Genomic DNA, 23754 nt, shown 5'->3' with positions numbered 1-23754 from the left:
TCTTCTATCTCCCTATTAGTTTGCTTCCCTCCTCGCACCCTCCATGTTGCTCTCCAGTGCGCCCCTTTGTTGCTTCTGCCCCACCCTCTGTGTTGCGTGTCCCACACCCTCCTGATGCTTCCTCCACCCTCATCCTTTGTGATGCAGCCCTAGTACTGCGTGTGTCCTCCCCGATCCACTTTGTTGTCTCTCCCTTGTGTTTCTCCTTTTGCACTTGACCATACTTGGCTCTACATGGCCAGTGAGCAAATGAGAGAACATAGTTTGGATCAACTTCACTAGGGAACAAATACTACAGCTCTACTTCTAACAGGATGTGGCTACACCAACAGCCCCAGGACCTACAATCATGACCTTGGTGTCACAGTGGAGGAAGTCATGCACTGGACCTTCCTTCACTGAAGTGCAAAACTCCCCCCTCTGACAGGTATCACCAGCTATGCTTCTGCCCTCCCAGAGAAGCTACAGAGTGAGTGCTGTCGGAGAGCAAAGCAGTTCTTTCTTTGTGCTCCACAAGTTTTAGACTTGATTCCCAGGATGACACAGTTTTACAAAATCACATTTTTTAGTTCTCACGTAAGAGATAGCTGATTTTAGAATAGGATCATATGAAATAAGTATAGTGTCATACGCACACAGATCTCTCAGACATTTGAACAGAATGGTAGGGATTTTAACATTGTCGATTCAAACCATATTTCCATGACCTCTTTAATAAAACGCATGTTAATGTCTCAAGATCAGACATTTATGGAAAGGTTTCTCTATATAGACAAAGGGATGGCATGGTGGCAAAACCTTTTTGTTGCTCTGAATGTTCATACCATCTTTACCAGATCCCCAGATATAGGGGCCGATTATGATGGCGGACGGACCTGAGTCCGTCCGCCACCATAGAGTAGGAGGGACCGTCCGCAGGGGCAGCGGCGGTCCCTCCGTGCAAATTAGGATGTGACCGCCACCCTGCTTGAAGCAGCACCCGCCGCAATGATAAAAATGTAAGTTGTGCATTTGCATGCACAAAGCGGCAGGCACCGCGCGGTGCCTGCCGCTTTGTGCAGGCAAATGCAGGGGGGTACCATAGGTACCCCCCATGTGCACACCCCACCCCCCTTCACCCCTGGGGGCCCGCAACGGGCCCCCAAACAAAAATCCGTATGCCTTTGCACGGTGGAAATGCCGCCGTGTAAAGGCATGTTCCTCCAGACATCCTAATATGGCTGGCAGTGTCTGATAGACACCGCCAGCCATGTTAGTGCTTTTCCGCCGAGGACGGGAGGCGACCGCGGCGGAAAAGCTGCGGACTGAAAAACGATCCCCCAGCCATCCTAATCTGGCAGAGGGTCTTTTTCACTCTGCTGCGGTTTTCCCGCATCCTCCGGGCCGGCGGTGGCTTCCGCCGGCCCGGAGGATGCGGGAAAACCGCCATCATAATCGGGCCCTTAGTCTTTAGTCAAGTGCCAGTCCGTGGGGATAAGGTCTTTGGGTTGTTTAGTAGTCAACTGGGGGAACATGAACTCTAAAGGAATTGTAAAAGCTTATCAATTGTTTCGATTTTTTGCAGGCTATTTTGCCATTAAGTTTCAGAGAGGACAAGGCACAAAGCACCGTACTTTTGCAGATGGACAACATTCTACGTTATCCAATACATAAACAATCTGGGTCTGTATTATACATTGGCCGAACTGTGCTAATTAGCACCATGGTGCTCCTTTCAAAAGGTGCACCAGGTGCAGACAGGGATAGTGTGTCCTAATATTGTGATTTCACTAGCCAAAACCGCCCATATAATCAAATAATTCAAATCTGGCTCACCACTCGATCCCTATCTCCCTTTTGGGCTTGCTAAAGTGGCTACGGCGATCAATCCTCAAATCAATGCCCTCTTCAACCTGTCGTTAGAAAGTGGTAAAGTGCCTCTTAGTTGGAAAAAGCCATTGGTGAAACCTCCTTTAAAAGTGGTGAATGCCGACCCGTGTTTTGTGAGCAAGTACAGGCCCATCTTCCTCCTTCCACATCTTGGAAAGATGTTGGAATCCCTAGTGAACTGTCAAATTAGCAGGTATATGGAACAGAATAACATTCTATATCCTACACAGTTGAGTTTTCGAGCTGATGGCAGTATATTGAATACATTAGAGGCAATCTTGACTCGGGGCAGAAAGTGGTGGTCATTTTATTAGATCTCTCCACTGCATTTCCTTGCACAAAGGTTGGAGCAGGTGGGAATTACGGGCTGGACCTTGGAATGGCTTTGCTCCTATTTAGCAGATAGACAGCAGGTGGTATTTCTTTCACCCTTCACCTCGCGGTCTAGAGCCATAAGCTGTGGTGTTTGTCAGGGATCAGCATTAAGTCCAACCCTATTCATCATTTTTCTGGTTCCTTTAGCCTCAATTGGGGTAAGGACATCATCTCATATTCTGATGATACACAGCTTTTGCTAGGTTTTCGTTAGCTCTATGAAACTGTGGTTGGGGAGTTTCAGGGTTGTCATGCATCCATTGCTCAATGGATGTATAACAGCTGTCTACAACTCAAATCTGATAATTCTGAAATTTTGATGTTTGGCACCTCCTCCCCTCTTGATGCGATGAGCTGTTGTCCATCTGAGTTGGGGCCTGCACCCACTCCTTCTACAGTGGCCGGGAACCTCAGGGTTTTGATGGGAATGGCTCAATCCTTCAAACCACAGACAGGTTCAGGCTTCTAAAATCATTAAAGAAGGTTTTAAAATATCTTACACGCGTAAGGGGGTTGTACATGCTCTAATCACCTCCAGGTTGGATTATGCTAATGTACTCTATCTGGGTTGTCCCCAGAATCTGCTAGATTGCCTTCAGACTGAACAAACTACAGCAGCCAGGCTCATTCTGAACATCTCAAAATGATACTCTATCAGACAAAGGCTGAAAAACTGCACTGGTTACCGATTAAATGCATGATCAAAACTAAAGCTCTCATGATCACACAGAGAGCACACCACCAAAACGGCCCCAGCTACATCCAAGACTAACAAATAAAATATCTTCCTTTAAGGGCACTCCGCTCTTCTTATCACAAATTGTCACTGTCTCTCACAAAACCCTCATCAACAGACTCCACAACATAGGCATAAAGAAAGGCACCCACAACTGGATCACCTCCTTCCCCACAGGATGCACACAGAGCATCTGACTGCCTGTCTTCATCTCCGCACCCAAGGACATCATATATGGCGTACCACATGGATTATCCCTCTGCCTCACCCTGTTCAACCTCTACATGACCCCCCTCTGAGATGTCATCAGATCCCACAGACTCAACATATTCTCCTACGCATATTTTACTCATCTGATCCTCTCACTCACAGAGGACCCCTACTATGCCAAAACCAACTTCTGCAATGCCATGACCAATGTAGCCAAATGGATGGGAGGCAACTGCATTCAACTCAACTCTGACAAAACCGAAGTATAGATCTTCGGGAAGAACACCTCTGCATAGGAGCCTGCAGAACTCGGACCCTAGCCCACACCGACCGACCACGCTTGCAACCTCGGCATCATCCTTGACAGCCAACTGACCATGAAATGACAAGTTAACGCAGTCACCTCCTCCTGCTTCCACACACTTCACATGCTCCACAGAATCTTCAGATAGATCCCAACCAATACCAGAAAGACTATCACTCAGGACCTCGCCACCAGCTGCCTCTACTTTGGTGATACCCTCTCCCCCGACATCTCCACCCAGCCCCTCAGAAGACTCCAGACCATACAGAATGCTGCAGCCAAACTCATCCTGGGCCTCCCCTAATGAGCCAACATCGCCCCCCCCACCTGAGAGACCTCCACTGGCTCCCCATCCAGAAAAGACGCCAGTTCTTAGCTCCTCATCCATGCCTACAAAGCCCTCCATGACCTATGACCTCTCTACCTCAACCATTGACTGAACTTCCACCATCCCTCAAGACAGTGGCGGCTGGTGGTTTTTCAAAGTGGTGAGGCGCGAAAAGTTCTGTACTATTCAGTGGCGGCTGGTAGATTTTCAAAGTGGTGACATGCTCCTATCACTCGAGAGTACTGCTCTGCTTCCTGAGATGTGTACCTGCCCCATAGAATAATACTGTGCCCCATGAGACGTACACTGCCTGCCCCCCAGAGAGTTCTACTGGCTCTCTCTCGGCCCCAGAGGTGTTTTGTTCTGCTCCTACCCATGAGGTCACCATACCCTTTAGGGGGCTCCGCGCCAGTCACCTTTGTGCTCTACTCTAATCCCAGAGAGCTCTCCCTGCCCCCGACCTCCGGACAGTTTTGTCCTACTTCCATGGGCGCTGCCTGTTCCCCAGGGTGATCTGAACCTAATCTGCAAGAGTTTTGCTTCTATTCAGGACGGCCCTGCCCTCCTTCACTATTCGGATGACTTCCCAGAGCTCTGTTTCTACCCCTCACCGCTGAAGTGCCATTCATTCACCCCTGTCCCCACCCCACGGCGTGCACACCGAGAGCTCTCGTGCTCAGCACACTGCAGTCCCGGCCGTGCGTGCAGGTAGTTGTTTCCAGCGGGGAGAGGGGAGTGTTGTGTGTTGTAAATGTGGTCTGACACACCCCCCTCCTTGCCTCCCGCACTCAGCTCTAGAGCTCGCAGTCGCAAACCCTGCTAGCCCGTATTATATAACTGTACTCTCGCATTCTGGTACTGTTGTGCCACCTCAGAACGCCCTTCATCATAAAAACATAATAAGTCACCCATCCTATACCCAGTATATGTTGCTCCGACAGTACTAAAGTACACCGAATATTAAAAGTTTATTTCCGCAGAATTCATTAAACTAATGTCAGCAAACATACACAATGATTGACAGTTCACCATTTCTTCCATCCTAACACGTGAAAGACTTCACCTCGACGTGTTTCAGTCTGTTTGTCCCATTTGTTACCTCATCATTTTATACAATTGAACAAACGAAACAAAGCAGTGTCCTATTCAGCAAGCATCCTGTGTTGCCTTACTCTGTGGAACAATCTCGATTCCTCACTGGTTAATTTGGGGCCCTTTTGATTCTGGCGTGTGTCGATGTTTTCGTGCGGGCAGAACTGAAACAGTGTACAGCTAGCCTCGGTTTATTTCTAGACAGTCACGGCTCGCTCACAGGGGGGTGGGGATAAATAAAATAAAAAACTTACCTTGTCTTCACTTGACCGGGTCCGCACCATCTCTGCTCTGGGGTCCCGTTGGCGCCTAGACTGATGGCTGCCAACTTGCCGATGACGAGAGACAGTAGTAGCCAATCCTGATGCTGCTCTCTTTAGAGGAGAGCTGCTCTCTAAAGAAAGTAGCATCAGGATTGGGCTGAGCATTAAAAAAACGTCGTTCTTTTTTTCAGCACTGGGGTACGTTGCATTAGGCAGGCAAACCCCTAATCGGTGTTTTTTTTTAAAACCACATAGTTATCTAGTTAAAGAAGCCCTGCCGGGCAAACACCACATGCGCAGTGAGTGCGCACTGTGCCGGCACAGAGTCAGTCCAGCGCCACCCAGTGTCAGACAGTGCATACTGTCCAAGTCCATGACACACACCACGGCCGCGGCGCAGGGCAATAATTATCGGGCAATTTATTTGAGCGGCGCATTAATTTATAAAACTTTTATTAACGCGCCGCTCAAATAAATTGCCTGATAATTATAGGTGGGGCAACGCCCAAACGCCCTAATGGTAAAACCGCCACTGCCTCAAGACACCTGCGTTCCTCTTCACTAGCCCTCGCACACACACCCCACATCCATAGCAGCCTCAGCGGTAGCCACTGCTTCTCCTACATCACCTTCAAGACCTGGAAGAACCTTCCCCTCCACTTCTGTACAGCCTACTCGCTGACAGACTTCAGAATGAGACTGAAGCCTTGGCTTTCCGATGGAGACTCAACGCTCATATACCCTGAGGGGTGACAGTGCTTCGTTTTGCAAATGCTGTTTGGTTTGATTGATTGACCACTTATTATGCATCCCTAAATTTCACAAAGCCAAATCAATCTGGGGGCAGGTCCTTTTCTTTTTGGATCCCACCTTTTCATGGGTCCATTTCTAGTGAGAACATTTTTAAGGGACAGATGAAGAAAGTTTGGTTTGGTGAACTGTAATTTCTGTTCTACTTGACTTACGCAAGTGCCAGGATGCTTCTTATGAAGCAGCAGTTGAGTTCTATCAATTTCTTTTCATTCATTCATTATGATGAATGCTGTGCCCCCAGGGAGAGTAGCTGAGAACTTGAACCTACCCTCGGGCTAGCAGATTCACTGAAAGATGAAGTACTAACTTACAAGAAATGAGACCTCATTTCCCATCTCAAGAGGACTGCCACCTCTTTGTAGCACACTGTCGGTGCACCTCCTAAGGACATGTTTACCTCTGTACCCGGGTCCTTAACAGGGCATGGGCCACAGAGGCAATGTGATTCCCTCATTTGTATATGGGCTCACCCCATGCAAATGAGGGAATGCCCTCTCAAGATAGTGCTGATACTATTTGAGTATTACAGAAGGGGCCGCACAAGCATCTGCGGACCCTTCTTTAATACCACTGTGTTGGAAATGGCCCTTTTTTGCAGGGTTACTCCAAACGTTTTGCCTTCCTCCTCTTTTTCTGACCTTGTTTTTGTTATGTTTAGGACTCTGAGCACTTTCCCACTGCTGATCAGTGCTAAAATGCAGGTGCTGCTTCCCTAAACATGTGTGTAATTGGTTAAACCTGATTGACCTATTTAATTTACCAGTAAGTCCCTTGTAAAGTGGTATACCAACTACCCTAGGCTGATAATCTAAATGCTACTAGTGGGCCTGTAGCACTGGTTGTGCCACACACACTAGTAGCCTTTTAAATCTGTCTCAGGCCTGTTATCGCAGGGACAGTGTGTGCAGTTTACTGCCACTTTGACTTGGCATATAAACCACTTGTCAAGTTTTAAACACATAGGTCATCACTAAGGTAGGCCCTAGGTAGCCCTATGGGCATGATGCTGTTTACCTAAAAGGTAGTACATGTACTTTTACGTTTCACATGTCCTGGTAGTGACAAATAGCTAGATTCATTTTTGACTTCTGTGAGGCCTACTCCTCTCATAGGATAGCATTTGGAATGACTTAAACCACTTTTAAGCTGTAATTCATGATCAGAGAGGAGTAGATACATCATGTTTCATATCTTTGGAATGATTGTGATAAATCCTCTTTAGAGATAAAGTTAGATTTTGCACTACCATTTTGGAAATGCTACTTTTAGAAAGTGGGCATTTCTCTGCTCTTAACTTTGCTCTGTGTGCCGGCAGCCTATCTCCAACACATGTCTGGGCTGTGAAACAGCTGCACTATGTGAATTCCCTCTAGACAGCCACATTCACAGTAAGGGCTGGGTGTGACAGACAACTCTCATGCACTCTGATAGTCTTCCTGGGCAGGAAAGAGGAGAGGTAGCTCCCACTTAAATCTGCATAGTCTGTTTCCTGGCTTCACACAAAGGGTGTATTACCCTCACAGATAGCCTGGCATGTAAGACTGGGTTGAAAGGGATCCTTGTGCACTTCAAAGAGCTTGTTTGAAGTTACCCGTACAGCAAAAATACTTTTGATTATCGCCCTGACTGTGTGAAAAATTCCCCTGCATCTCCTTTCAATGCCGATGCAGAGGCTGCTCGATGACATCGTGTCCACAACCTTTGCAGATCTACAATGACACTCTGCATGGCTCAACAACAACGCATTGCATTCACTTCAATGGAACCCCCCCCCCCCCCTTGCACGTCTCCCTGATGATGCAGTAGGCTCTCGACGTCGACACTTGCTCCATCCAAGGTTTTTTTTCCAGAAGGACCTGTCTGGGTCCTGTAGCCGGCCTACCTTCCATCACAGTCACCCTGAACTTTGGATTTGTACCGATCCCTCACAACCTCAAGTAACCTTTGGACCACTAGTGAATTCTAAGCACTATTTTTGCATTTATTCTTTAAAAAATTTAATTTTGATTTCTACTGATTGGATTTTTGTCTTTTTGGTCTTGTTTCACTTAGGTAAATATTCTCTATTTTTCTAAAGCTGGGTCTTTGGTGTTTTCATTGGGTTACTGTGTGTGCATGTTACACAAATACTTTACACATTGTCTCTTGGATTAAGCATGACTGCTCTGTGTTAAGCTACCACAGGGTGAGCACAGGTTAATTTACTTTGTGTATCTGATTTAGCCTGACTAGTGGTGGTCTGTACTTGGACAGGATGCAAACCTCTGCCAACTAGAGACTGCATTTCTAAGACACTGTAATTATGGGAGAATTCCATGACTGTCATACAACAGTACCCGGGAATGCAAACAAATGGGCACACACACCTGGTGTGCCCCCGGTACATTGTATGTTGGCAAAGGCATTTGGGGAGTCCTGTTCCCATCAACAAATTTCAGTTAGAGAATAAGTTCTTCCTGGCATTCACATGGTGGTAGGTTAGGATTTCAGGTACCTTCATGACAGAGGATTTCATCCAGTTTTCCAAGCACTCAATCATCATAGGGCCTGTTGTCAATAGTTCTTTAAATAATGTTTCAATTTGAATTGCCCCACTTTTCTGGTAGCCTACTATAATAAACATGTTCTTGCAAGATTGGTCACATTTATTGGTTTCTGCCCTTTTTCATGACTGCTAGGTGTGTGACTCAGATTCTTGGGCAGGAGCCATATGTGGCTCTAATTTCCCCACTCTGGGTAGCTCAGGCCTGGTTCCCCACTGTGGAAGGCTAAGAAGTGGTTCCCATCTCTGCACAGTTCAGGACTGGCTCCCCACTATGGATAAATCAGGAATGGTTACCCTTTCTGAGTGGCTCGGACCTGGTTCTCCACTGTGAATGGCTCAGGATTTGTTCTTCACATTGGCTGACTCAGTCCTGGTTTCGCACCCTGAATGCCTCAGGCCTTGTGCCGATCTTTCTTCAAAATGGCAATAGATATTTCTGTATTGCTACCATTTCACCATCACCTCTAATATCCCCACAGCTAGAATCACAATCTGATCTTATCCACAATTCTACAGCTGATGGCTTTGAGCCTTTCTTGTATTCTTGGTCACTTACAAGTCCTTTACCTTTCAGCTGCTAGCCTTATAAAATCTTTGTGGACCCCAGGTACTGTTGTATAACATTTAATGACCCTATTGTAATTTTTCCGATTCATGCCCTTATATAGGTATAAATCACCATATCCTTATATAGGCATAGTAATCATAACCATATTTAGACATAGCTCATGCAGTCCAAATACGGCAGGGCTACTTCCACTAGTTCCGAAAATCTACAACGATTTCTTGGAAAACTCGGCTTCAGCAGCTAGGGACTTCCCCTTGCTCAAAAACTGACTTGTCCAAGAACTCATGGATTTTTCAAAGAACTGAGACTCTTTGATGACTTTATTATGTCCACCTTTACGTCAAACTCGGTACCTTCAAGGTATAAATATGCCCACAATTGCCATAGCAAACACACGGTGGTTTGAAGCAGTTCGACTATCTACTTGATCGACTCACCCTGCTACTGCAAGTGCCAAAGGAAGCCGACCCTCCAGCAGATGCACTGAGAGAGACGCTGTCTTTTCTCCTGCCGAGAAATCCAGCTCCAGTGTTTCCAATATACCCTTGCGGGTTGTTGGGAAATCGAGTCCTGAGCCTGGCCTTCTTCATTCCAAATCAAGGTACGTAGCTGATTAGACCCTAAGAGAAATCTTGGACAGATTCTTGGCAGAGAATACTAAAATTATGCTACACCTCACTTACTTCTTTCCTCGTACTAAGCTTAGGTTAGGTACATCGAGGTAAGCGTATTTTAGAAGCACCAGTTGAGTACTTTTTAGGCTTTGTTATTTATGTATGTATTTATCTATGGTTTAGGAACCATACAATGCTCTTACAGTATTATTTTATTCTACTCTTTCTACTGTATGCATTATATTTTGCAACCAGTTTTACGATTGTAGCAGTTCATTTCTTATGCTTGAGAAAGAAGACTGTTCAATAAATCCTTTTATTGAAAACGCCCATCTCTCTATTTCTCTGCATCTCTGGTGAAATGAAGCATGCACGATTGACTGAGTGAAATATCTATCTATTGTTTCCACGACTCCGAAGATACGTTTTATCTTGGGGAAACAAAGTTGTCATGTTTATGCGGTTGTCAGAAACTAAGTCCCTTCTTGTGAACTCGAGAAAGTTTCTAGTGACCTTTGAGCTAGCTGGCACTCACAATTAAGTTTAGTATATCCGATAGAGACCTAGTAGACCCCAGTCCTACGTCTAATCTATAGGATATATTATTCCAATGCGCAGAGCCTATTGGGAATATAGTAACTACACTACAGTACCATCAAGACATACAAGATTGCTTGGCAAGTTTGGAGTTATTTGGTGTGTGGAAAGGATTCACTATCTCATTTTTGACATTTCCTTTTTGTTCTGAATGTGTTTCAGGACTATTAATGGCTACAAATCAGCTAGTCTGCTGTCTTTGAGCTTTATTGAGGACTAACTCATAGGGGCACATCATTTAGTCACCAAATTACTTATGGCAATCACAAATTCCACCATCAAAACGTAATTCCTATTCAATTATTCTTATTTCTGTAAACTAATTTTGTAATTGTTACAAATATGGTCTGACAGAACCTCCCTACCATTGCAAAACTAGTCCCACTAATCAACTCAGTTTCTTTCTGAACCTTTCAAATGATAGGGCTCTGGCTGTTCCCACCAGACCTTCCCCTTCAGGGTTGTTCTGTTCTGTTACCAGACGAATGAAGAATGCCTTCACTAGTGTTGAATATCTTTATTTTACATCTCATCCAAAGTTGTGAGCAGTGGCCTTAAATAACATGAATTAAAGAATACTGATTTTATAACGTACTCTCCTCATTTGTTAATCTTTGTAAAAAAGATCCTCCTGCGTCTTTTCCTACTTTATCCAGACAGGCTAAGACTAGGGGCCCCATTAGGATGGCAGTCGGATTGCCCCCGCCGGGCCGCCGGGTCGACATGTCGACCGGGCGGAAAAGGGTTCACTATGGTAGCGGTGTCTGACAGACACCGCCAGCCATATTACAATGTGGCCTTGAACTTGCCTTTCCATGGCGGGCATGCAGAATCTGCTTCGGGGGCCCGTTGCGGGCCCTCAGGCACTCCGGGGGGTGGATGGTGCACATGGGGTTACCTTTGGTACCCCCCTGCCTTTCAATGAACAACGTGGCAGGCACCGCACGGTGCCTGTCACGTTGTGCATTGAAGTGCACAACCTGCCTCTATGGCATTGCGGCGAGCGGTGCTCTCTGCACTGCCCGCCGCAATGTTGCAAATGCCCAATGCGCCCGCCAGTGTGGCAGGCGCATGCAAATCGGGAGTGCGGGCGGTCCCGGTTCACTAGGGTATGGCAGGCGGACTACTAATGGGGTCCTATGTCTTTGCCTGAAAAAGATATAACAACCTTTGCGGCTAGTTTTACAGATAGAGACATGGCCTCTAGAGCAGTTTTTGGCTGAAACATGATTAGAGGGTAGTCTTTGATCTTCTGATTAGGCCCAGAGCCTCAACATTCAGGATATTTTATTGCAAACGAATGACTCATGTTTATTTGTAGAGATGAATGGGGTTTACACTAGCATATTATTTTCTGGTCTTGCAATAAAAACTCTGATTTTTCTAACTAGAACAGTGAAATAGCAAATATTATCCCCCAGTGTACATCTTGTCAGATGTTTCCATCCCTTAAAAGCTTTTTTGCTACAAATGTTTTTGATTCTTTCTTTCAGCTTCAGTTGTTGCAACTCCTTGTTCTTCCTAAGGCTTCACCTCAACAGGTCACATATGGAGCTCAAAAAGCCAGGCTTCTGGATATTCCTGAAGTCACCAGGGGATTCGGGAGAAGTTGTTCTATTGTTTCTGTTGGGTTTCTTCTTCTGATGAAGATTTTCCATCTCATTTATGGAGTTCAATTTGTCTGTTACTTTCCATTTGCCTGCTATACACAGACTAAGCTCACGCCTGATTGGTGGTTTCACTTCCCCGAAACTTTTAGTTTGTGATCCAGAATTTGTTGAAAGTGTTGTTTCTTTTATTAGTCGCTGTCATAATGAAAGTAGAAAGAGAGCAAAATATTTGCATCTTGTGTCTGTAATAAAATGATGCATTCCTTCACTGTTCTAGCTAGGAAAATCTTAATTGCAAAATAAATCATGGTCTGGCTGAACTACTCATGCATGGAACTGGTAAACTTGAGCGCTCTGCACAGGTCTTTGAATACCAAGATTTATTAGGTTACAATTGAAAAACAGCCACCAGAATGTAACCATATGTTTATCGCATTTCACAGGTCACTGCAGAAGCTACATTAAACCACTAAACTATGCTTACCAGCATTTGTGTAGAGTGTTTCCAATGCTTTTATGGTTTGGAAAGTGAACCTGACCCTCTCCAAGGGTGTTCTATTTGAACGCACCTCAAGAATATTTTCAGAAAAGGTGAGAAAAGTGTTCCTTTTTTACAATTTCCATAAAAATATCGAAAAAGCCATAGAAGATAAAGAATGCTCCCATATTACAGCTAGTTTTAACTACCCAATGGGAGTTCATGGGTCCCTTCTCCATGCTTCAATTAAGGCTTACAACACCCTTGCAATGCCATTGGTCACTATGGCAGTCAAGTCAGTGCCCAACCAGAGATCCTCCTTGCTGCAAATTACCATCACTTCAGTCTTGCTTCATGTACGTTCAAGCCAAGGCCACCCATCTACTCCTAGACCTGCCTTGCACAAAGTTGGAGGGATCCTGCCAATCACTGTACTGTCTAGAAGGTGAAGGAAGGTTTGCAGATACATTTCTGCCAGTGGAACAACATAGATGTGAAAGAAGTGAAGATCTAAAGTAGATCCCTGGAGGAACCACCAATATTGGGAGGATGGAGGCCATGGAATAAAGGGATAGTCACACATTGGGAACAATTGTCAAGGAAACAATTGAACCACGACAGCAGCTAATCATTGACATCGAACACCCCAAGTTGCTGCAGGATTGAGCTGACGATGTTAAATGCCATTGACAGATCAAGGCGAATTGGTGAGCTGATGTTGCTAGAATTAAAGAAGATCATCCAGGAATAGCAGCAGCGCCATCTTTGATCTGTGACCAAGATGGAATCTGGCTACACCCAAGTTCAGAGTTCTTGATAATTTCAAGAAGGTGCAAGTTTAGCAACATGGCTCTCAAGTAACTTGACAGTACATGAAATCAAATAAATAGGTCTACAGTTGTCCATGACCAAGGGGATGGTGTGTCTCATGTCAGTCCCACGAGCTCATACCATAGTCAGCACTGATGGGGGGTTTCAGGCTCTTATAGGGGTTCAATTGCTTAAATGTTTTGACATGTTGCATTAATCTATAGGCAAGGATCTCAAGCAGCAGTAGTGATTAGCCCTCAAAAGGATATTTAAATATATATTTGGAACAGTTTTATTCCCAAACATCTGCCTTTCAGTTTACAAGAATGCATACATTTTCCAATTACATACCAAGCCAAAGCTTCACACATTCATGAAAAAACCTACATTTTATCTGAAATACCAGCTTTCACGCATGGCAATTGTGACTGACTTCCAAAGACCAGTTTACCATTTTCATATTGAATACGAACAAAGTGTGAAAATGAACCCCTACTTATTGCAAACCAGCCCTACAATATAGAAAGAAAAACATTCAGCCGAAGGTCAGCAGGATATGCAACCGGAATTCTAGAACTGGCACTAAACTAAGAAAGGGAGTACCCATAAAATTAAAATACCCCCCACTTTGAACCAAATATCTGATGGCACCAAGCAAGTGAGCCTGAACCTCCCTAGAAGAGCTCATGTGTGTCTTCCATCCAAGCATCTATTCACTCATCCTTCCACCCCTTCATTCACCTTCTAGTATCCACCATTTCACCTTTACAGTCTGTCATCCATTCATTCTTTCATCCATCATTTAATCTTTCACCATTCCATCCGTCCATTGGCCATTCTATCCATCGTTGACACGTCCATGTATCCATGTATCCATTCATGCATCCATCAACCCATACATCCATCATTTGACCTACCCATCGATCAATAAAGCCATTCATTCATCAATTGATCCTTTTGTCCATCCATTCATCCTCTCAGATTTCAATTTACATTGCCGTCCATCCTCTCAGATTTCCAATTACTCTGTCCTCTCGTCACACACCCACCCATCCATCCTCTCAGATTTTCTTTTACTCTGCTATCCTTTCACCCATCTATCTATCTGTCCATCTTTCCATTCTCTCAGATTTCCATTTACTCTGCCGTAATTGAATCCCTCCATCTACCCATATTCTCACCCATTCATCCACACATCCTTTCAACTACTCGTACTTTCACCTACTAACCTACTCATCCATTCATCCTTTTACCCATCCATCCTTTCACCCCTTCATCCATCCTTTCACCCACTTATCCATGCATCCTTCTACACACCCATCCTTTCACCCACTCATCATGCATTAGCATTAATTAAAGGTTTGAACTGCAAAGTTGCAGAGGCCCATAAAGAATCACGCCTCCATGTAGCTGCTAAAGTGTGGGGTTCACGACACCCCTGAAACTAAAGGTTGGCTATGCTGGGAATTTGTACTCTTGTGCCATGGACGGTGTTATACTTGGGATTTGCATCACAAATTCATAATCACACACACACATAAAACACAGACACATATGCACACTAACACACGCCCAAACACACACAACAGCAAGATTCCAGATTGTTGTTACACTTGCCCTGCCAGGTTGTAATGCATTCAACTCTGAATTGGACTCTGCTCTGGATACACTGGGGTCTTATCTACAAGCCCCTTGCTTGGCGGTACGTCACTTTTTGCCATATTAAAAGTGACACACCTGAGGCGCACGAGGCTTGTAAATATGGCCCATGCTGTGCCAACCGCACTGCAAGTGTGGCACATGCCCTCTCGTTGGGTATTGTTCTGAAGTACAGTGCTCTGATGGGAAGTTGTGGTGGGTGACAATGTCTAATAATAAGAAAGCGCTGAGACACACTGCAGAAATATCTGCGGAGTGTCAGTAAATAGTGAAATAATACTTGTGTCCACAGGTAACTTCTGCTTGTAAGAGTTACATGCACGCACACCTATGTGTAATCGCCCATTACTGCTGGACAGATGAAGGCCAGTGCCAGGGAGTGACAGAAAGCTGGAGTGTGGTAGACTTCACTCTTGCAAGACTTCAGGAAGACAAGCAGCCCAACCGGAAGAGAGCAGGAGGGGGCCACGGCCCTTGTGTCACCTGGACAACCTGACCTCTTCTGAATGTGGGTACACTGTAACTCCCCACCAGTGTCAGATCTGACAAATAATGTATACTTTTGAAGACTGTTGAACACCCTAAGATTAACTTAGGGAGCTGTGTACATGATGGACTGTCACAAGCAGACATCAAAGGAAGAGGTGTGCATCTTTCCAGGCAGCAGACCTTCCACACACCACAGGTGAAGCTCTGAGATGCATGATACATTGTTTCCCTGTTTGTAATGTGCTAACATTAATGCATTTGTGTTAATCTATCCTCTGATGAGTGACAACTGGCATGACAGCCTCAAACCTGTAGGCTGGGGAATCTGACCCTGGTGCCCATTGTAATGACCCTGCTTTAGACTCCCAAGCGTGCCCTCAAACACTCTTATTTCACCCTCAGACCTTCAGCGCATCATCAAAGAACCTAACTTTACCCCGTCACTCACAACAGTTAATCAAACACCGTGGGCCTCATGTATGGGATTTTTGCTGTAGGGCAGCACCGCAGACCTTACAGCTGCTCTGTCGTACGGCAAAAGATAAGGGCAGGAATGCACTGCATCTATTAGATACGGCGCATTCCAGTCCTTTTCCCCTGCGCCGGCGCACAATGGGCCGCCGTGCACCAACACAGGCACCTTTGCACCATGAAAGGGTGCCTGCGTTTGTGCAGAAACAATCAGAAGAGGCTTTTAGCTCTTTATTCTGCAGCACACATAGAAAGAGGAAAAACAAGGACAAATAAAGATACTTCTCCTCTTTGTGTCTCACTTACACGGGGAGGCGTACGCTATTGGCGCTGCCTCAGACTTACGATTTCTGATAAATCTGGGGCCAGTGTAAAAAAGCCATGGATGTTGCTGGGAACGCCCCCACCAACACCCATGGAACGGCTCTTTATTTTTCTGCATGAAAGGGGCACATATTTATAAGGCCATGAAAAGCCATGTAACATAGCTTTACTTGGCCTTATAAATATGCCAGTGGCACATTGGCCATCAGAACGTCAAAAAAGTGACGTCCCGGTGGCGTAGTAGTCCTGGTAGCGCCTCCTAAATGGGTCCCCTGTTCTGTTCTCTGAGACCCTTGGTGCCTTCCCTGAGAAGCTCCATCATGTCCTCCAAGAACACCAGTATGCAGTCAGAGACCACTAGATTGTCCTCCTTCACATTGAACTGGACCATTAGATGCCATCATTGAACCCCCTTCCAACAAACACTCTCAAAATGTCTTCAAACCCTCACTGACTTTTACAGTCATTAGGGGCCTTCTGCTCGTTCCTAGCCTCGGTCTGCCTTCAAAAAGATTCTCAACCCCCCAAATGCCCCTTGTCACCTGCAGGTAGCCCTCAAAGACTGCAATTGCACCCTGGCTGGCCGAAGCTTTCAATCAGAAATTCACAGCAGGTCTTTAAACCCCTCCCAACATGGCACCTGGAGACGCTTGGTGTTAATTCAGGCTTCACCAAGTAGCCCTCAGAATATGTCAGCCGAGACCGCAAATCTTTCAGCCTGCCTTAAGACACAAATTTGCTCAGCATAACCTAAGAGACCTTATAACTCAGTCAGTCCTTAGACATCACTAATTATTAATTAACTACTTAGTTTGTCAGCCCAAGCCCTCCGTCAGACACCCTGAGCTGCTACTTTCATATATATGTACTCAGAAAATCTTCAAAGATGCTCAGCTAGTGCCTAGACATCCCCATTGTCATGCAGATACCCCCAGTCCATTCTCAGAAACCCTTGCTTTCCCTTCAAGGTTGCCAAGCCTCCTCAGAGATACTTCCTTTTGGTCCTTAGACATTCTTTGTTGTCTGACAGATGTCTTCATACATCACCAGCGGTAATTTAAACAATGTAGGTCTGCTCTCAGAGGCCACTGGTGTGTGCTGAGCATGTTCCAGGGTCCCTCAGATGGTCCCCATCCCCATATGGTCCTTAAACATCCTCGATGGACCCTGAGAAACCCTTGTTCCAGACACCAGGGAGATGACTTCAAGAGGCCCTCAGCCTGTATTCAGTTTCACCCATCAGGAATGTGCACTCCTTCAGTCAGCCCTTGGAAAGTCATTTCTCCGCGTGGACACTCCAAGGAGGACCTCAAGACTTTTGTAGCACCCTCAATCATCTGTCCTTCAGTGTGTGTGATCCACGCTGCCGACACCACCAATGGGTCCTAAGATACCGCTTCCACTGGCCATCACACACCCTCAGAGACCTGGTTCTAAACTCGAGGAAGTTTTCCTGTTTGCTTCTCCTGCTGCGCCTTCCACACTGATTAGAAACCTTCATGGCTGGTTGCCTATTATGGGTTCCCACATCTTCATTACACTTGCCAGGCAATGTTGAGTAATGTGATGAATGCAGAGGTGGTAGAATTGAAAAGGATTTATGAGGGAGAATGTGATCAGCATGAAGTTTGTGGCCTCAGCAGCTTCTTTCGATCCAGGCACATATGTCAGACTCATCCTCACAGTCAAGCTATATGTCGCATGGTAGCGATGAGTGAACAGTTTATCAAAAACTTTGAAAAATCCAAATCTACAGTGTCCAGGATTCCAGAGGTAAAACAGAATCCAGGGGATTTGCTTTAATATTCCATAATCCATCTTCCATCATTCCAGCTTCCCATTTTGGAATTCCACATAGCCTTTCTTTTCATTTAAATTAGTCCAGAACATTTGCAAGATTCAGTCAATCTGATTGGTCTTCATGTATAAAAAGAGACTGGCCTAAAGTTAGAGCCACCTTGTTTGGCTGACTCTCCAGGAGAGTGCAAGGTGTTTCAAGTAATCTGACTTGCTGTCAAGAGACAAATGAGATTATGCCATGTGTTTACAGCAGTCATTTAGCGGAAGGGTGGTCATTTGGATTAGATGATAGGAAATATTACGGTCGCGTTTCTGCATTGTATTACTGGAAGTTGAGGCATGTGCCACATGGATTGAGAATTGTGGAATTCATTGTATTCTGGGGCATCCATGGCATCATGTGTCCCACTATTGTCTGATGTTGCAGGGATTTGCTGGCTCTGAAAAGCCACCTGCATGATGTAACACTGGACACAAACTGTAATTCTTCACAAGTAACTTACATGATCACGATGACTGGCAGAAAAATAAAGACGAGAATATGCGAGTATCAAAGCAAAATCCATTGTGAAAGGAAATTAAATGAAATTTTATTGGTATAGACCTCTTCTGAGATCCACAATATGTTAAAATAGTATATTCAAATTTCCAATTCCATGTTATATCACGAAATACAAGAGTCATTATTATTCTTAATTTAAACATCTCTAAAATAATGGGAGAAATGCTTTAAAAAAATTACAACTTTGTAACATACAAATTCATCATGTGGGGTTCTTATAAGCTCAAGCAGATCCATAGTTCTAAAAATATTATAATTTGTGCAAATCGGTTTTAAGAACTGAGAGCGTGCTATTTGGACAGATAAAAAGGACATGTACCAAATCTTGGGTTCCTCCACTGTGGAAGTTGAGGAAATTGATGTACATAAACAGCATTCATTTCCCTTCTTCTCCCACTCCTCTCCCTGTGAGCACCATGAATACCGTAAACTATTGACCGTATCACTCTGCCAGTTAGAGCCCATACCCCTATGCATATGTACAGCCATTCTAGGCACCATGGCCTTTTACCCATTGGAATCCCCGGCTTCCCTCCTGCGCGTATCCTAAACCCCCTCTCTCATGCATAGGCCATGAAACCCTCTCCCCCCCCTGTGCGACCCTGCTGCGAAAGGCAACTCTCCTGCTTGACCCGCACAAAACCCCCCCATTCCCTCTTGAAGAGGCATCCTTCGCCTTAGCTGACGTAGCCCTCCCCAGCTGCACCTGACTGCCCCCGCTCTCTCTTGTACTGGTCGTAAGATCTCTCTCTCTCTCTATGTGACTCTGTCCCCGTGTCCACCCTGGCTCTCCCTCCCTTCTCCTCACATGGGCAAGCCGTAAAACTTCTTCTGCAAGATCCCGTCCTTGAGAGTCATGGCCGCGCCTGACCAACACCTCCTTTCTTTCCATGAATGCCCCTCTGTTGACAAGCCTTCCCTCCGCGCCCGATTGTCCACGCGGCATGACTACCACTCCTTTGATGACCCCTTCCCCCGAGTCCGGCTGACCACACGTGTCCGAGGCCATCGCCTAAGCCAGGAGATACCATTTACTGCCCTTATTGTATGAAGTCACTCCTCTTCAAAGGACCCACTATTGATCCTAGCCACCCCACCCCCTGGGCTATGATCAGGCGTACACATCCTAAACAGTTGACGGAACACTCAGCTGCGTGATTGCCCTCCCCTCTTATCAGCAGGTCAAGGGTTCCTATTGTGAACATATGTGGGGTAGGATTGACACGAGGATTATAGGGATGTCTTTCTTTTGCGTCACACTGTCCTGATTGTACTATCAAGTGTTTTGTAAGGTATAAAAGAAAGAGTCTCAGCTCACTTGTTAGAGCACCTCCCGAAAGACACTGTGTTTCGTGTCCGAAATGACTGGCTCTCCTCATGAGAATTAAACTCTGTTCTTGATTCCTGCTTCCAGCGCCCGTCTCTTTATTTGGTAACTATTCAACATGGGAACTAAGAGGTGGTTTGCGCCAGCGGCCTGGGCATCGGTAGTAATCTGGGCTTATGTTCCACAATTGGCGTCCCAACGCGGGGTCCATCAGTGACATAAGGTTCGGTAAGAGAGATCCAGACGAAGAAGTGAACATCTAAATGATCGGGGTATGCCTGCCTTGAGAGGGCCCTCGCCCGGCTGCCGATCGAAAGAACTTCACCAATTCTGAACGGACCTCCCTTGAGTGACCTATTGTCCTGACTGGAATCCCACAGGAATGCTACATGGAGTAAGAGAACGATCGGGCGCTGGAGGAGGGAGATGAAGAACTGTCCGTATGGTCCGGTCCGGGTAAGATTAAGTAGGGTGTTTTTACGCCTGATTGGTAGGGTGGTTCTATCCACCTGATTGATTGATTGTTTGTATTGAAATCGGTATTTGTATACTGATATTGTTGGTATCGGTTCATTTAGCTTTGAATGCTACTTGACATATTGGTTCTCTTTTGAGAACGAGACATTCTCTGTTTGCAAACAGCGGCGAATAGGAACGTCGTCCCTCTTTGCAGATAGAGAAGGGTAGGTAATGCAGACTTTTGTCCCCGTTGTAATCCGTCATGCCTACTTTTCTCCCCACTGGATTGTTTGAAATCGATTAATAATCGATTGTTGCTCTTTGAGATCTTCCCTGTCTACAAACTGAGACGAGTAGAAATATTCTGTCTTCCTTTCTGGATAGCGAAGGGCAGGTAATGCAGACGTTTGTCCCCGTTGTAATCCGTCATGCCTGTTTTTCTCCCCACTGATTGGTTGGTTGCCTGGACATTGTTGTTCCAGGAATTGTTTTGTTTGAGGTATTTTCTGCCTGCAAACAACGTGGAGTAGAAATATTCTATCTAGTCTTTGCAAGTAGTAAAGGGTAGGTTATGCCCCTTTGTGAATTCGTCAGTCCTACCCACTCCCCACTGTTTGGTTATTTGGGGGGTAGCTCGCATGGTCCGCCCAGGAGACTACCCTTATGGAGGACATATGCTCCCCGCTCATGGGCCATTTAGTGGAAGTAGACCATCTGGTCCGTCCAGGAGGCTACCCTAGTAAATGGAAGTACATCGCTCGGTCTGTCCAGGATGATACCCTAATGAAGGAATATATGTTCCCCTTTTGATCGATAATCTCGTTCCACCCCGGACCATTTATTGGAGGGAACTCGTCTGGTCCGTCCAGAAGTACCCCCTAGTGAAAAGGACACATAAAAATATGAAGTGATCACCGTTCCCTACTAACAGAAAACTTTAGCTCGAAACACGCTAAGGAAGAGAAAGAAAAATAAAAAGAAATCAGGCTAAGTCAGTAACCCCCTGATGAGCTTTTGACTTCACTAAAAATAAGAAACATTAGAAATAGTTCGTAATAAGAAATATAAAATGGCGAAAAGTTTGGCAGCAAAGATAGCCACGAGGTAGCTAGGCTCTACTGCCTATTCCTGCTCCCAACATGTCTGCCTCATTGCCCGCCACGCCCAAATAACGGTCACATGAAATAGAAACAACTCAATAGGTACCTACCCCCATTCCGGAAGCTCCCGAAGTGCAACAGGTCCGCGGTTACGCCCATCCGGAAGGCGAGGCCTCGAGGCACGAGGGGCTCGCCTGGCCGCGGTCAGTAGGAGATGATGGTGGGCAGGCGGTCCAGAGAATGGCAAGGACCTCTCCATCTCTTCTCTTCTGCCACCCTGCAGGCCGCGGGGAGAGAGGGGGCTGTCTTGCCTCGGCCACCGACCACCCCTCTCTCTCACCCGATCCGGCTTTCGTTGATGGGCGAAGCCAAGGCAAGAATGGCGGCATTTCTTTGTGCTATAATGGCCGCAACTACACCCAACGCCTGACAGTTGCAGGTAGTCCCGCCACATGTCGACGCCTGGACGATTGTAGGTAGTCCCGCCACATGTCAGGAGAAAAGGGGGGGGGGGCTGTCTTGCCTCAGCCGCCGACCACCCCCCCCATCTTCAATAGCCAGCACGGCCAATATCGAAGCGACGGAGCCGAGGAACGGCGCGGGGTCGCTGGAAGGGGGAGGTGACGCGAACGAGCCTCCCCCACCTCCCTCCAGGTGGAGGCTTCCAGCGACACCCCAATGCTCTTACTTAAAGAGGGTCAACATCAAAAAGCGGTCTTCTGCCCAGGACGGGCACACGCCCCATGCCTTCTCTCCTCAACCTTGAAGATTCTATAAGAGCCGGGGGGCACCCCGATCCCTCCGCATGGGCGCCCCTGCCCCCTTCACTGGGAACCACGACGTCGGTGCAACTCCTGCCGGCGCCAGCCTCGGATTGGAAATGGCTAAAATGCAGCCACGGCATAGACTTGTTCAGTTCCGGTGGAACACCAGAATGACCCGGTAGGAAAATTGTTGCCGCCCTCCCCACTCTTTGACTAATGGTCCATATTGTTAGAACTGTTAACCACATGATTCAAAACTTTTTGAACTTCCAACGGAAGGCTCCGGTCCCACCAGGAGTCACTGGAGACATTCTGACTGTGCTGGAACTCGCCTGACGCCACCCAAAATGGCGCCGACACAAAATGAGACGTTTTGAATAAACTTTGTTGCACCCTGATTGCGCAGCTTTTTGTCCCGAGATATATATGCAGTTTTTGGATAATGAAAGTAGATATGAAGGATATTGAGTATGTGCTTGGACAATGAACTGACTTAGGGTGGGTACTGATTATAATTTGGAAAATGAATTGGTGTAATTTAGGTAACGAATGAACTTGGATAATGAATTTATGAATTTATTAAAGATGAATTACTGACATGCATCATGCTTGCTCTGTAGGGAAGTTTAATGCGATTTTATTGCACTGCCGCACTTTATGCAATGAACTGCCACCAATTTCGTTCTTCTTATGTACAGTTTCAATCTGCTTTGTAGCCGGCCCACCGAGTTGCAGGCCTGTATTTGTACCTCAACACTTTTTATTAAAAGTATTTTGAAAAAGAAAGCATGGTTGTAGCAGTTGCATTAATGAGTTTTGGATGTCTTACTACTGTGAGCGAAGAATAAGTATGATGAAAGATGTAGATCAAAAGGGATCAGATATTTAGCAGCTACATTATGTGTCACAGGCAGCCAGAAAAGTGTTTTAGACACCCTTAAAACGACACCACCGAAATGCCACCTGACCGTCACCCTTGCACCTGACGAAGAGGGTTACGACCAAGTAACTCATGTAGATACGCAGATCGTCAATGATTATCTATCTGACATTACTGGTCCCCCTGGGCTTAAACGCCGAGATGGTAAAGAAAGGCGGTACGTGGAGATAGGTCGAGTAAGTGGTAGGTAAAAGCATTTCCGGACTACTGCATGCTGATGTACTTTGAATGCTGTCCCCCACCCCTTCTTTTTCCTCCCTTCTGCAGGTCACGTCAGAACGTCGGCTGAAGTGTGGGAGAGCGATGGTCGAACCACCGACGAAAAAGGGAAAGAGGGAATAAGTGTATAGTCCTCATAACGATAAGTTTTAAAAAGACGTAGACTTAAACATGACTGTTCCTCCTTAGAACATAGCGACTGAGAGGATGGACTGACATAGAAACTGGACAGGTACTGAATGATGAAAAATTGACTAGAAATGACGCGTTAAATAATGTAACTGAACGTTTGACTAGGTAGGGAAAGAAAAATATACGGGTAAGGGTTGCCACGGCACCACCCGTCTAGGAAGTTAGAAATATTGCTGATGTTCAAAATGCACTGCCCCCCTTTCTCACACTCTTATAGATATAGCCAAGCTGCCCGA

Source organism: Lissotriton vulgaris, chromosome 3_1, assembly GCF_964263255.1.
Source record: "Lissotriton vulgaris chromosome 3_1, aLisVul1.2, whole genome shotgun sequence".
NCBI lineage: Eukaryota > Metazoa > Chordata > Amphibia > Caudata > Salamandridae > Lissotriton > Lissotriton vulgaris.
The sequence above is the reverse complement of the archived record's forward strand: the minus strand, read 5'-3'. Positions refer to the sequence as shown.